The 15,680-nt window shown below is 47.0% G+C and overlaps 1 protein-coding gene across 2 annotated transcripts in view; it reads right to left on the reverse strand.

The window, feature by feature from the left end:
- Window positions 1–15,208, reverse strand: part of EDAR (ectodysplasin A receptor) — a 182,100-nt gene extending 166,892 nt beyond the window's left edge. For both annotated transcript variants that reach the window (XM_029604595.1, XM_029604594.1), the window contains exon 1: window positions 14,907–15,208. The gene's annotated coding sequence lies outside the window, so the exon portion shown is untranslated. The remainder of the gene's footprint in view (window positions 1–14,906) is intronic.
- Window positions 15,209–15,680: the final 472 nt, after the last annotated feature.

The raw sequence follows: 15,680 nt of genomic DNA on the forward strand, positions 1-15,680 counted from the left end.
GGAGGAATCACAAAAGCAGCAAAAAAAAAAAAAAAAAGGTCTTTAAAGCAGTCAGGTTAGGAAAAGAAACGCTCAGTTTTCGAGATCCATTTTCCTAACCCGCACACAGCCACGTCTCCTGGGTGCGCTAGGGACACTCAGTTTATCCCTAGCACATCGGTTTTAAGGCAGCAGCTTATTTGCCTCTTGCATCGAGAGCCCAGGAGAGGAGATTGTGCGCACATTAAAAAAAATAAAAGTGCATCCAGTTTGGATGCACGATTTTAGTGCGGCGGGATTGCATCGTCCCGAAGGTCTGGAAAAAACACAAAGACTAGGGGGCACTCCATGAAGTTAGTATGGGGCACATTTAAAACTAATCGGAGAAAGTTCTTTTTTACTCAATGCACAATTAAACTCTGGAATTTGTTGCCAGAGGATGTGGTTAGTGCAGTTAGTATAGCTGTGTTTAAAAAAGGATTGGATAAGTTCTTGGAGGAAAAGTCCATTACCTGCTATTAAGTTCACTTAGAGAATAGCCACTGCCATTAGCAATGGTTACATGGAATAGGCTTAGTTTTTGGGTACTTGCCAGGTTCTTATGGCCTGGATTGGCCTCTGTTGGAAACAGGATGCTGGGCTTGATGGACCCTTGGTCTGACCCAGTATGGCATTTTCTTATGTTCTTATATGTGTGTAGGTTGCTTCAGGCAAATTTGCGACTAGTCCATGGCATTCAGTGGGACAGAACGACAGTTGCCCCATTCACACACACTCATCCCCATACCAACAGATAGCCAGCGGTAGGGACGTCATTCGATAATCCTCAGGAAGCTCCCGGATCAAGCTACATAAATTAGCAAAATCTCATCTCATCTGGGATAACCCAAACACTGCATGTAATTAATTATTCTTTACACATATCCTAGCAGACCTAGCCACTACTTAAGGTTATGGATTTGTAGCAGTCCTGCAACCCCCTCGCCAGAAACGGATGACTGAGTACAGAGGTATCCTTGGAGCCTTTACTGCCTCGGAGAAACCCGTCAGGCCAGGATATTCCGATGCAACGCCACTGCGCTGCTCTGCTCCTGTTTTTCCCCGTCCTAACGGACGCACAAGTCCTAGGCTTTGCTCTCTGCCTGTGCTGATGGAACCTGAGATTCTGGCGAGGCGGGGGTTCACCGGTACTGCGGTCCCGGGTCATTCAGGGCAGCACTAGTCCAGTCCTTTAAAAACACCAGGGCCTCAAGCAATGGAGCCAAATTCTACTGTTAGATCTGTGTTAACTAAAATGAAGTTAAGCCATTACCCCTCTGTACTTGCATTGTCAATCATCGCCTTTCCCTAGTTACTGGACGCCTTCTCCCCGACTTTAAAAAAAAAAAAAAAAAGGATATATTGGGTGGGCAGCTGACCCAGACCTTAATTTACAGGGGCTGTTTTCTTGTTAGATGCTACTGCCTCTCTCAGAATGGCTTCACCAGCCGGAGAGGAGAATTCGCCCTCCGCTAGCTGCAGCCTGAGCACTCATATTATCCTCCCTTCAGTCTTCAAGCCACTAAAGGAGTTCATTGCATTCCTCATCCATCAGTCAAACCTCCTCGTTTTCTAGCTAGGAGCTGTCTGTAATCCCTAGGACAAAATATTAGCACTTCCAGGAACCACAGTCGGTAAAAGCCAAGGGCAGGTTACACAATAATATCCTGTAACTTGCACTTTACGATTTTTGAGGTCAGCACAAGTCGGAAACAAAATAAAAAACAAATCTTGTTGCTCCTTATCCTTATGGCTGAAGTGATTATTTCCCCCAACTAGACTAGACCTTCTTGGCTCTAGAAAATGATTTGAATTAACCTGTAGAGTGTAAAGGCAGGGGAGAGGGCTCCTGATGACTCTGGCGAGCACTGCCGTCCAAAGCTTGCCCTTTTCGCTAGCCTGCTTTGGTTTTGCTATTGCCCCCTTTTTTTATGAGCTCTGTTAAAACAAGAAAACTAAATGCTCGGTTTGCACATTACCTGGGTTACCTGCACTGTCATTTTTTTTTTTTACATTTTCTCTCATTTGTATTTGCTAGCTGCCCTTATGATAATAAAAAAAGAACAAAGAATAACCGACATTCTCCATAATGATCACAGGTATCACAGGGACTGCCGTGAGTCTTTCAATTCACCAGCTCCCAATTTTTTGCCCCAGCACAAATAAATAAATAAAAAAACCATACAAACAGAGTCGTGTCTAGAATGCCTTTGGACAAAGAAATGGATAGTAAAATGGGCACAGAGCTAGTCTTCTGAGCTTATCATTTTTTAAAGAGATTAGAGTCATTAAAGTATCCAGCTCGGTCCTGACCCAAGCTTTCATTAGCCAGTCCAAGAAGGAAGTGGGGGCGACAGTACTTTCAATTGTTCAAAAACCACTGCACCACATCACGTGATAAGCACAGAGGATCTTCGGCCCGTGATCAACTGTGCTCTGTGGCGCTGGAAAAGAAAGCAAATTGAGAATACGAGATGGCCCTAACGGTCTTTAACTAGTATCATATTCCATTTGTTTTATGAATCGGTGTGACTCCCTCTTCTGCTCTTGTCCCACTCAGTCCCGGAGCTAAGTCCTCGTACGCGATCACAAACTCTATGCAACGCCAGAGCATGGATTCTCGGAAAGGAGGAAGGATAGGCCTCCGGGGGGGGGGGGGGAACTTCTCTGGGTGTACTTGCTGTTAAATATGTGTGTGGGTACAGACAATTTAGGTCTTCCACTGTGAGTGCTTGGCACCAGATTCTGGTTACCTCCGTATTCCAATACACAAAGAGGACAGCACAACAACTTTTTATATTGAGACGGTGTTACAATTTCTCTATAAGTAGTTGGTGCTTCTGCTACAAGAAATTATATTGATGACCGTCAGGACTTTATTCTTTTGGAGACTGTGAATTATTTAAAGAGAACTTATATTTTATTTGCTTTTGAGCTTTTAAAAGTTATCTGTATGTGCCATTCTACAATATAAGATCTTTATGGCAAGATATCCATGGGGGGGAGAATTTAAAAGCGAATGTCTGGGTCAATAGGCTGGAGGGCTGTATGACGAAGCGGATGAAAGAGTTCTGGTGCCCCCTGCCCAGGGAACGGTCGCGTATCCCACACACACACTGAGATGCTGGGACTGGGCTTATTGGGTCTATCCATTTTCTCAGGTCTTGTATGGACCTGTAATGCCTGCTTTTCATAGGGAAACCAGAACTACACACCCATGCATTCAATGGGGGGGGGATGAAACCAGGACTGGGTCAGCCTGCTTCCAAAAAAAAAAAAAAAAAAATGCAGTGACAGCCGTATCTACTACCCACCCCCTACAGGCCCATTCCTAGCATTTGTTTAGCTTGTTCTGAGGCTGCTATGCCCTCACTGGCAGGGATTGTTTTAGGATCCGAGAGGGGTGAGATGTTTGTATTGTCACCAAAGGGCTTGGTAGTTAGATCTAAGAACAGAAAGAAGTGTGTGGCCTGTGAAGCCATAAACTGTCGTAACTTAGTTTACAAGAAGGAACCGTAATAGATAAATAACCCAAAACGCCTATGCAAGAATCAAGACAAAAATTAAATCTTTGGCAACAAAGTCAGTTTAGACCAAAAAAAAAAACAAAACACAAAAAAACCCCAACCCTCCCAAAGTTGATTTTCCCGTCCTCTGCGCACAACATTTACAGATAACGAATGAACAGATTTGTCATGTTAACATATTCACTGGACATCCATATCACCAGTTACCTTCCGACTTGGTGTTAAAACGCCCCAGCTAAAGAGAACCACTAGCACGGCCAGAGGGAACCAAGAAGGCCGGCCTGTGTTTGTCTCAGTCTATCCCCGCGTCAAGTGGCGGAGCCTGCAAAACTCAAGCCAGGTCTCTGAAGACCTGCAAGGTTTCACTTTTATTTTGCACAGCAATTTACCAGAGTTTATTATAACAAGAACAAAAATCAGTGGAAAGAAATGACTAAATCACTTCTCGAGGTCACTATCAATTTTTGTAACAAACACCGATAGGTTCCCAGGAATAAAAAGTGAAGAACGAAGCTCCCTAGACATTTGCCATGAATCTTACAACGTCCCCAAGACAACGCGGGCAGGGTTTCGCAAACAAAATGTTCTGGCTCGCCGCATTGTAATTTGACTGCAACTCCCCCCCGTCTCTTCAGCCATAACTTAAGACAATGGTCCAAGGCTTATGATCCTCACCTCAGACCGAGAGGCGTTTTTTTTTTTTGGTTCCCCTCCAGAAGGCTTGAAACCTTCTCTACTGGCTGTGCCCAGGAACCCAACTGCAGGGCAGCAGTCGCTCCTGAAAGCCACCATAACCGCTCGCTGAAACGGTTTATCCAATAAACCTGCTTTTCTGGGGCTCGTTATTAACATCACAGATTTGGCAATTGTTGAAGATATTCTGTTCGTATACACTTTGCATTATAATAATGTAATGAGTCATATCAACTCTTCGATGTAAATGTCCCCAAAGCAATTTGGCTTCAGTGCGGAATGAAGTAAGATAACTTTCCCTTTAGAATTTTTTTTTTTAATCTGTTTTGTAATCATCATAAAAATCGGGGATGTGTACATCCGGCATTGTCAGCCCAACTCCTCTTATCAAATGTTCTTTGATCCACGGACACCGTACCACACACAGAGGCGGTTAAACATGCACGGAGAAGCATTCAAGACGGAGGGTTAGGGGGGAACGGTGAATACTCGGACCCCACGACCCGGGACAGAAGACACTAGCCCAGTATAACCCCAAAAGTCTGATCTAAAGCCATAGGGCCCAAATAGCGCCAGAGAAAACCAGCAGATAAAGCCGAGAAATAGCATTTATCGTTAATAAAAGGGCGTGAAAGCCACTTGCTAGGCCGGCATCGGTTTGTGCTCTTGTTTGCAGAGATGCTTATCAGCTAGCACGGCATGTTTTCTATAAAGTCTATAGCACTGCCCCATTAGTGCTATTTTCACTTTGGCGGGCTCATTTTCAAAGCCGCTTATGCACATACAACCTGGTTTTATGTGCATAAGTGACTCTTTGAAAGAAAAAAAAAGCCCTCAGGGGGTTCTGCACATGAGAAGGACGCGCGTAGCTCGATTCCGTGCGCGCGTTTTATGCGCACGCCGCGCGGGAATTCCGAGGGAGGAGCTGGGGGGGGGGGGAGCGGGCCCAGTCTGGGATTCACGCACGTACCTTCGGACCTCAAAAGTATTGCGCGTGAAGCCACGTGCACAAGCAAAGCTACACCTGCTTTCCAGCAAAACGAAACGGATGAAAGAGGGCAGTTCCGTGAATTTTGGAAGCCTGCGAACTGACAATTCCCAGGATGTGAGGCTTCCTTACGTTTTTGCAAAGAAAAGAAGGGCATTCCTCCTTTAAAATCATATGTATTCAGAGTGCCTTACAACCACAGGACTGCTAACAGACAAATGAAATACAGAGACTAGGAACAGTAACAATGCAAGCTCAGTATTTTATGTTGGAGGATGCCTTGTCTACAGGGGGAATGAGGAGATTGATACTGTTGTGAACTATTTTGGTTTTGCTTGGGGGAGGGCGGAGGTAGGAGATTTTTTTTTTTATGGTGTTTTGGCAAACAGGATTGGAAGACACAAAATTTTACATGGAGGCTTTTGAGCATTAAGGTACTCCTAGCAAGTTAACCCCGGGAAGACCGCACAGGGCCAAAACACGACCTTCCTTAATGCCTCGCAGGCCCCCCCCCCGTGAACCTCACGGGCGATGGCGCTGGAATCTCCCCTTGCAACAAAAACACACAGGCAAAAAATGAAAAAAAAAAAAACATATCCCGGGGAAACTCCCACAACGTTCAGGCGTCCCCGCTATATTTTCAGCCTGCGCGTCACTTTTCTTGCCTATAAGGCCCGGCCTGCGCTCTCTTCAGTAAGGGGCCCTAAGTTAGCCTCCCTCCAGTGTCGCTTTAAGGCTGTCCTAATGAATGAAAGGGATGGGAGCCTGGCGTCCCCGGGAGGCCCTCAGCTGGCCTGGCCACATCATCGTTCAGCTGCTCCTTCCACCCTGCTCCGCTCTCAGAGGGCGGATAAAGACCGCAGGGCCCTCTTCCATTAGGCAAACTAAGCAGTGTTGAGGGCCAAAGTTTTGGATGGGGAAAATCCCGCCAGCAGACGGGGGGGCGAGTGCTGGGCCAGATCCAATAACCGTCAGAGCACTCTGCTACCCCCTAGGAGGGAGCGAGGGGTGGGGGTGGTGCATGACCGAAGATTCGCCTCAGGGCGCCAGATGTACTCGCGCCGGCCCTGCCCCCCATCTGCCCAGCCAGGTCCCCTGCTCAGCTTCTTCTCCTCCCTCACGGATCCTCCCTGCTGGGCCCCATTTCCACCCCCTCCACATGGCGGCTGTTCTAGGGTCCGGTCCCCCCTTTCTGTAAAGAAATATTTGCCCCCTTTTCACCTCCATCCCCTGACCCCCTCCCCCCCCCTCCATTGAAATCGCCCTGACGTTTGTGCGTGCATCCCCTCTCGTCTCTCCCGTCCCCAGGGTGGCACCGCTCCCCCCCCCCCTGCGCTTATCATCAGCACCACAGACCATTATAGGATCTGCCCCCCTGGTTCATTACCCGTCTGAAAGCGCCGTCCCCGGAATTGTACCCCCCTTACTTCCAAACGAGGTCCCCACCTCCCTGGAGGCTTATGCAGCGTCGCTGTCACCTCCTTTTTCCCCTGCGGGCACCCAAACATCCTTCCGACTGTTCTGGTCACCTTCTCGTCAGACAGGACTGGCCCCAGGGGGCCAGAGTAGAAAATAAACAGCAGAACCTCACCTCCTGCACTGTGCTGCTCCCTTGGGGTTTTTTGCAGCGCAGATGAACGGCCCCCTCCTCAATTTCAGCAGTGAAATCTCAGCCGCCCACACTGCAGACCCTTCCTCGGGCTTCCCAGGACCCCCCCTCCGCACCTTCCCCGGGAGGCGACGCTCCTTGCAAACCTTCCCCCCGATGGTCCTTCCATGGTTTCGCCTGCCGTCGCGCTGCCTCTGCCGATGCCGCCTTGCCCCCGGCCTGCGGAAGGGAATTGCCCCCCTCCCGGGCTGGGCGGCTGCGGGGAGAAGAGCCGACGGGCACCGCAAAGCCAAGGAGGAGGTTTTCTGGCAAAAAAAACCCACCCAAAAAAACAAAAAACAGGGGAGAGGGAGGGGAGCAGCCAGGCGAGGGATGACACCTTCATTGTATTCGCCACAAAATGAGGGGCTGGGGGATGGTTGAGAGAGACAGAGCAGCACCAGGGGAGGGGGACCATTTATTTTGGGGGGGGGGGGGTTTGCAGCCAGGTCTTGGGATGTCATCATAAATCTCTTTGCCACCAAATACGTGTGTGTGTGGGAGGGAGGGGAGGGGGATCCTCTGAATCCGGCATCACGTGGAGCCTAGAAATGGCTGAAGCTGGTGCCGCCTCCTCTCTAGCTTAGCTGACAGGATTCAGGGAAGTTAAATTTCGCTGGCTGGTGCTGAAAATCAGCGCCGGGGCCTCCGGGGCGGCTCATTTTTCAGTGCAGTCACTTGGGGGGGGGGGGGGGATGGGGGAGGGCACCTTTCCCCCAGCTGGATCCAGCTGTCTGTCTCTCGGCCTACTTACAGGCCTAGATGCCTCTGAAAGCCAGGGCCTCAGCGCGGCTGAGAGCAGGGCCAGAAACCCAGCCTGCAAAGTTACAGGTGAACCCCCTCCGTCATCCCCTCTAAGCCTCAGGCTCCTTTTCATTTCTCCCCCGTTTTTACCAGGTTTCTCAGGAGCGGCTTTTCAGCGTAACCCGATGGCGAGTCGTACAGGAAGCGCGGCGCGCTTGTTATGATTTTGGCGGCATCAGTTCTGTATTTCAAGAAGGCACGTTTCTCCCCCTTCAGAGCAATTTTGAGATCCCGGCTCGGCGTTCCCGCTTCCCCAAATCAGTCTCTCAACCCTAAAAATCCGAGAAGCAAAAAAAAAAAAAGTGTCTCTCAGATTTTGGGGGGAATAGAAATGGACAAATTCTGTTCGGCTTTTTCCAAAAAGCTTCTGGAGATTTCCAGTGCCTTGGGAGAGAAGGCAGGAATTTAGATGACAGGATGTATAGCTGCGAAAATTGTGCCAAAGTCTAGCTCAGCAATACAGACAGACACACAAACACATACACACGCACACACACACATACACACACACAAACATGCACACACACATGCACACATTTTCATGGTAATCAGCAAAATGCATCCCTAATTTTAATACAAATTCTCTGTGCAGTTCCAAGCTCCTATGGGAAGCCTGGAGTTTGAGAGGCTGATTCCCATCAAACATCTTATCTGTCTCAGGTCCGTTATCTCATGGCTAAGGATCTTTTGAAGCAATCAGAATGTCATCTCTTTCCCCCCCCCCCCCCAGGATAGTCCCACCTTCCTCCTAAGATGGCAATGCCTGGATGGCTCTGGAGAAGGCCTGGAGGGGGGGGGCACCTGCTGCGAGGCGCGCCCTCGGTGCCACTCGGCGGCCGGCTGGCAGGGGGGTGCTACAGTAGTGGCCAGCATGCTCTTTCCCTTCCCGGGGCTGCGGCCAGAGCCTGGCAGATAGGGGCATGCAAGGCTGGATCGTGCTAAGGCCCGAGTCACAGGGTCGGGCCCCCATCAGCACAGGTTTACAGCAGCTACTAAATGAAGGTGAACAGGACTTACACTTTTCCTGCTGTTAGCATTTCCACTGGGCGTTTTGGCTAAAGTGGTCTGGTTGCCAAGTGAATAAAACGGAAATAAAGGTTAACGAAACTAAATGAACAACATCATAAGGCGATACCTTTCATTGAACTAACACTACCTTTCTTGACCAGCTTGCGGTACAAGAAATTGACTAAAAAGGTAAATGTAAAACAACCTAGGAACACTATTCGGCACTCCCTGGCATTCCCTCCGGGCTGCTTCTTTTCACCCGGCAAAGTTTTGGCCGGGTGATATCAGTATTTTACGCATTTGCTTGCATTTTTTTTTTTTTTTTGGCAACGTCATCTCTTACTCGTTCTCCTATAGACCTGAGGAAGGGAGAGTTAACGCCCAAAAGCCAGACAATATAATAAGTTAGTCCAATCACATGGTACCATCTCATTATTATTATATTTTTGTCTATTAACCTTTATTTCAGTGGACGGCTTAAAATAAGTAGGATAACTTTCAAGGTCAGTTATTTCTTGCCGTTGGTACCCTGATGAGTTAAGGGTCCTCGCCTTTGCTTCCTCTTGCCAGGTCATTAAATGCCAGGAAACGACTCCCTATCAGTCATTAACCATAAACTACGACCAAGAAATATATGAAGAATTATTAAGGTACCACAGAAAGTACGGAAAATGTGAAGCACTGATACTCTCCTCTTGCGCCAAACACCATGAAATGAAGTCACATGGTATTAGCAGGATGGGGGGTGTGAATAATGGCGTTATCCGCATCCTCTAAAGAACCATAGTGCTGTATAATTTAGGAGGACAGCAGGGGAGATGCACCCAGCAGTACAAGAGGCAGAGACCCGAATGCGCGTGACATTGGCCAACGGATGTTGATCTGTAGGGGGTTCAATACTAATATACAGGACGAATGCATATAACGGATATTAGCGTAGCCGCTGTTTGCCAATCAGGGTGGTTTTATAAGCCGTACTGCGATGTAATTAAGCTGCAGGGTGCACCACGAGTACATTCATATCCCTCTCGTGCTCAACCAGCAGAAAGTAAGAGTATAGCGATATTCACAAAGGGAGTGCTCAAATCCCCCCCCCCCCCCCCCCCCAATGTGCCAGTCGTGATTTTCAAAGACATCTGGGTGTCTAATCGTGGAGTTTGTTGTCTGGATCCCTGGGTGAAAAAGCTCGCCACTGGCAGAGTGGGCTGGGTTCTGCCTCTTTCCTGGGGGCACGTTTGCATGTATAATTGCATTTTCAGTTCTATGCACAGAGTCCCCCCTCGTCCCCTCTCACCGAATGCCAGATGCAACGAGCAACCATGCAGGGAATTGCACTTTGAAAATCTGCTAAGGATACGTAGGGTAACCTGCATGCTTTGCCACTAGGCAGCTTTGTGAAAACTGGCCCCCTATAGAATATACTTAAGCTGCTCTTCCCAAATTCCTCTAAGGGATAGAGAGTGAGAGTGAATATCACCAGAAGGGGGAATTGCTGAAACAAGAGGTTTCAGGGCATTTTGGAGCCGCTGATTATATATACATTAGTATATAGACTCCATTTAAGAATTCAGCTTAGCCTGTGGATGTTGGCTTCAGCTACTAGGCGGCAGCCAAGTGAATTTTGGCTAGCAGCACACTGCATCTGTTCACACCCGTGAAATAGAGCAGATTTGTCCTTTGTGGCTTGTCTGGCAGTTAAGCTTTAATGTATTTAGGATGCAAAAACCCAAGGAAGAGGTACAGAACAGGGGTGGAATTCTTTTACAGCACAAAAGAGGAGTGGGATCCAGAGGTGATGATATCTGACGGATACGGTGACGGCAAAAGCCAGAAAGATGCTTGGGCTGCACAGGGAGAGGCAAGGCCAGCAGAAAAAGGGAGGCGATAGTGCCCCTGCGTACGTCCCTGGTGAGACCTCACTAGGAAAACTGGGTACAGTTCTGGAGACCCCCACCTTCGAAAGGTTATAAACTGGTTCGGAGGGCGGCTACTAAAATGGTCAGTGGTCTTTGTTCTAAAGCATTCGGGGATAGACTTACAGATCTAAAAAAACATAGAGAAAAAGGCGAGATAGGGGAGATATGATAGAAATTTCAATATTTCCAAGGATTCCATGCACAGGAGGCATGGAATCCTTGGACAGGAGGCTCTAGAAGGAGGGATCATAGAGTAAGGGTAGGCTCGGAAGTAAGCTTAGGATATATTTCTTTATAGAGGATTTGGATGCTTGGAACAAGCCCGCAGTGGAGGTGGTAGAGACAATGAGAGATCCAAGTTCAAGAAAATATAGGATAAACACGGGGGGGATCTCTGAGTGATGGGATTTGTAAAGCTGAATTAGTTGGGTGGATGGGCAGACCAGATAGGCCGTCTGCCATCACGTTTCTGTGTTCCGATTACATGTGCAGGCCTTGAGCCTCCTGAATAAAAGTGCTATCATACCATCTGTTTCTTCTCACTCATGCCGGGCAGTGAGGACAACGGGGGGGGGGACGACAAGGGTGGAATTTATCCCTTCAGCCTGCATTTCAGTGGCAAGAAAAGCAAGAAGTAAATTGCAAGCAAAATCAAGCAGGCGAGTAACCTTGTGAAGGCAAGAGACATGCCACTGCAGAAGCATGCTAATGTTGCTAAGAATCATCCTGGGACTCGTATGGTTTCTATGCTGAACCGGTGGTCAAGCAGACACTGACTTCATGGGCTCATTCCAACTCACTGACTCCTTCTCTGAGAGGTTAGAAGTTGCCCTAGTCAGAATGACGTCTGCAAATCCAGCCATACCAGGTGATCTTGACTATTTGCCACATATGGTATTCTGGATATTATCATGCCAGATAATGGAGGAGTGTTCACGTCTGGAGAAACCAAACACGCTTGTAAGACAAAATCTGATTCATCGTGCAGTCATTGCAGCATTTCACCTTGCCTCAAATGGTCAATGAAGAAGGTCAACGAAGGAGATTGGCGCACCCAACTCATTTGTGTTTCCAACTGCACAAAGTATTTTGTCATCTGCCATAACAGAACAAAAGTTCAGCAAGATGCTTACGAATTGCCATCTGAAAGTTTGTTTAGATTACTTAAACCCAGGCTGGACTGTAGGTTTCAAAAGAGAAGCTTCTGTTGAGGTGCAAGTATCTAAGACACGATATCTCCAAATCAAAATGGGTACTATCTACCGTATTTGTGGCTACCCAATCTGTTTCATACACTGAAAAAGTGCCTGATGGGGTGATCTCGCATTGGCACAATGATTAGTTCCATCAGAGCTACTTGTGGTTTCTGTCTCTTCAGAGAGTCCTTCACCAAGCCTACATTCGCCACCATCACCTGTTCCAGAACTGCCAGGATTCATGGAACCATGATCGAACGGCGCACCCAAAGCTTTGGTCATTGTGCAGCCACCCAAACATGCTTAACCTGAGCATAATATCTGAATGACTACATCACGTAGGAGGAAACGCTAATATGTATTCAATGTAATATGGGTACGTTAGCTGCAGTTGCTTGCTACATATGTGGTAGCCAAGTACGTTATGACTGACAGGACACTGTTTCTGTTGTGTTCATACCTGCAGTGTCTCTCACTGACTCCGTTGTTCTTTATAAGTAACATTTGCAGGCCTTAAGCTCCTTACTACTGGGTTTCAAGAATTATTATTATTTTTTTTTTTTTTGCAATGAGTGGAGCCTAACAATGGTTTCTTGCAGCTGCCAGTAGCTGTAACAACGCAGTGGTTTCCATGCTTTACGGATTAAAATTTTTCCCCCAAAAAAACCACGTAAGCCCTTGTGCTGGTGCAGTTACCCATGATTTAAATTTAACTTAAAAAATGTATAGTTCACTTTTTCAGAAGGTCTTCTATATAGAGTAAGTTACAGGATAAAACACCTAACACTATAAAATTACAATAATTCATCCACTCTCCAGCATACCAAAATAAAGCAGCAAGTGCATATCAAACACGATATCTACCGTCGTATTTAAACGAGCCCAAAGCCCCGGATTCTTCCCATATTAGGCATTAAACAATGTATCAGCCCCCCTCATCCATCCCCCACCAGTTCACTGACGCAACATATGCAACTGGTAGAAAATCAGGCTCTCCTGCCCCCTCACCCCCCGTGATCCCACCTGGGTTCTCTAACCCCCTATGTAACTTAGAAGCCAGAGTAATTGTTAATTTCCAATGTGAGTAGTTGGCGTGGATGGGCAGACTGGATAGGCCATAATGGTCTTTTCTGCCATCGTGTTTCCCCGTTTCCATTGAAAGAGAACTCTAAAATCTTGGGGCCGCTGCTGAGAAAGTGTCCATTCCCTCGTTTTTAATCAGGCGCAGGCTTTTGGAGATGGGGGGGGTCCAAAGTTTTGTCTGAAACGGAGAAGCCTTTAAGGGTTGGGAAGGAAGACGTTTATCGGTAAGACAGGAAGGGATCCATCTGGCTGATGGCAGAGAAGATTAAGCGAAGACTTTTAAATTGCATACGTTGGGCTATAGGAAGCAATATCAGGAAATTGGCATGGGCTGACAGGCCCCCCCAGCTTGCCAAATAAAAAAAATCCCCCAATACTGATAATCCCAAGGTAACGGACTTCCTGCCTCTCGTTCTGGACCTCAACACAACACAACTGATCAATCAACAGAGGCCTCTCCAATGTTCCATCTTACACGGCTCAGTGGAACGCGTTTCCACTTTCCCTGAAGATGTGACTGTCTCATCTTTTGTAGCAACAGGAAAAAAAAAAAAAAGCCCTTCGTGTTCTGAATCGGTTCCCAGGTTCTTCAGATCCAATGCTGGGAGACTGCAAGGAGCGGTTAGAGCAAAGGGGCTGCAAACCAGGGCTCAAATCCCACTTCACACACCTGTCACTCTCTGTGACCTCTGAGCAAGGCATTTTCTCTCCTCTTGCCTCAAGTATTCAACTAAAATGGAAGCTCTTCAGGGCAGGGGGGCTTATTGAACATGTAAATTAAAATTCCAAAATTATTAATTATTATACACTACATTAACTTGTATCGCACAGGCCAGAAAAGGAGTAACAAGTTATTTCCCCCTCCACCCCCCAAGTATTAATTAATAGGTGGTGGACGCATGGAATGCCCTTCCAGAAGAGATGTGAAGACAAGTAATGTAAGGGGATTGAAAAAGGCACTGGATAAACATAGAGAATCTCAAAATGGCTAAAAGACAGAAATGAAGAATATGGGTAACCTGCGAGAAGGTTTTGGAGTAACATTTCAGCCTGGGGGGTAACCTGCACAGAGCGGCATGGGGGGTAATCCCTACACATCTGGCTGGGCACGCTGACTTTTTATTATCAGCCATCACTTAACTTTGCTGCTAGGCAATATATTGTAGATAGGTGATCATCGTGTTTAATGAATGCTCTCCCATTCATAAGAGAGGAATAGCTACACATAACTTGGAAACATGTTGGTGGTATAAGGGTAAGGGCTAGGAATACAGATCTCAGTCTTTCCTATCCTAGTTTTCCGGATCTTGACCCATTAACCCAAAAGGGGGTTTTCCAAGCCAAATGACACCGAAGGGGCATCACATGGTTAGGAGTTCGCACATGGGGACATTTATAATCACCCACAGGGGTGCATCCCTTCCCACTGAATCGTTTTCTTCCACTAAAGGGAGGCGGTCATACAATCCTGGGAACTGAGGGTTAATGGACAGAACACGATTCAGCTGCTCAGTCTGAGTTTTACTGACTGAGGCTCGTGTGGCAGCAGTGGGATTTAAGACCACCTCTGCTGAGGGGCTCAGAAACCTGAATTCACAGGCACTTAATTCCCTTGTATTATTCTGCCTGCGAGCTTCTATAATTCAGATCTCTCATTTTTATGGTTTTGTTTAAGGAGCCATCTCATCAAATTCAATTAAAAAAAACTGACATAAAAAAACAAAAACAGCGTTTCATGCTCGGATCAACCCCCACAGAAACCGAGACAACTTTAAGCCCAGTTATCTATAATCCCTTTGCTAAATTATCTTAAGCATTGCAGCATCAACTGTACATTCAGCACAACTTAAAAACACTGCTTTTTTTCTGCCAGAAAAGTGCATGCACTTTAAAACCTTTAGTACAACTGACAATTAGGTTTCAAACCCTCCGATCCAAAAAAAAAAATAGTAATACAACAAAAAAAGTGTGTGGCTCGTTACCTTGAACAGCGATATATTAAGTACAATGTCACCCAGATCTTACCTGCTCCAGGGTTGTAGTAGTTAAAAGTAAATCCAGTCACTGAGGCAGTAATGAAAGCAAATCCAGTGCCGACTGCTGAGGGGGATCTCACTCACTCCTCCCCAGATCCACTCCCGCATGCCCCCTGGTTTTTCCCCCCGAAGGATTGTGCAGCTGCATTTCCTTCCCTGCTATCACCCAGGCACACGTTTCCCCCCCAACCTCGGAGAGCAGCCCAGGGATCCTGAGGGGAGGGAGGAGCAGAGGGGTTCAGAAGCTCATTACCGCCACCTCGAGGCTGATCAGAGGAGAGAGAAAAAATCCTAATCAAACGGAGGTCAACAAACAATTTGTAGGAAATCCCTTTCTATTGGACCTAACTGCATGCATTGTGAGCGCTAGGCTGAGGCTCCCTTCCTCGGATCAGGGCAGAATAAGCTGTGATTGGTGTCGCCTGAACAGTAGTAAATTACAGGTTGCATTACAGGTGGTGTTTGTTTTCAAAGCTGTAAAAAGTCATAAAGGTGATGATGTGTTTGCAAAGGAGTGAGAGAAACAGCAGAACTGCTGCTACAAGAACGACCAAATAGGATGCTGAAGTTTACAAACAGGATTGCACACAACATCAGTGTTGTTATTGCACAAAAAAGTATTTTTGTCATGTGAGGTTTAGTCATTTGTGTGCAACACTGCTTTTTAGCATGCACTTATCGTTCGGTGCACACATTCAAGCCAATGCGTTATGCAATGTAAAATTATGCAAAGTACCACATTAGCTATGAAAGCACAGACAAA

Source organism: Rhinatrema bivittatum, chromosome 5 (assembly GCF_901001135.1).
Source record: "Rhinatrema bivittatum chromosome 5, aRhiBiv1.1, whole genome shotgun sequence".
NCBI lineage: Eukaryota > Metazoa > Chordata > Amphibia > Gymnophiona > Rhinatrematidae > Rhinatrema > Rhinatrema bivittatum.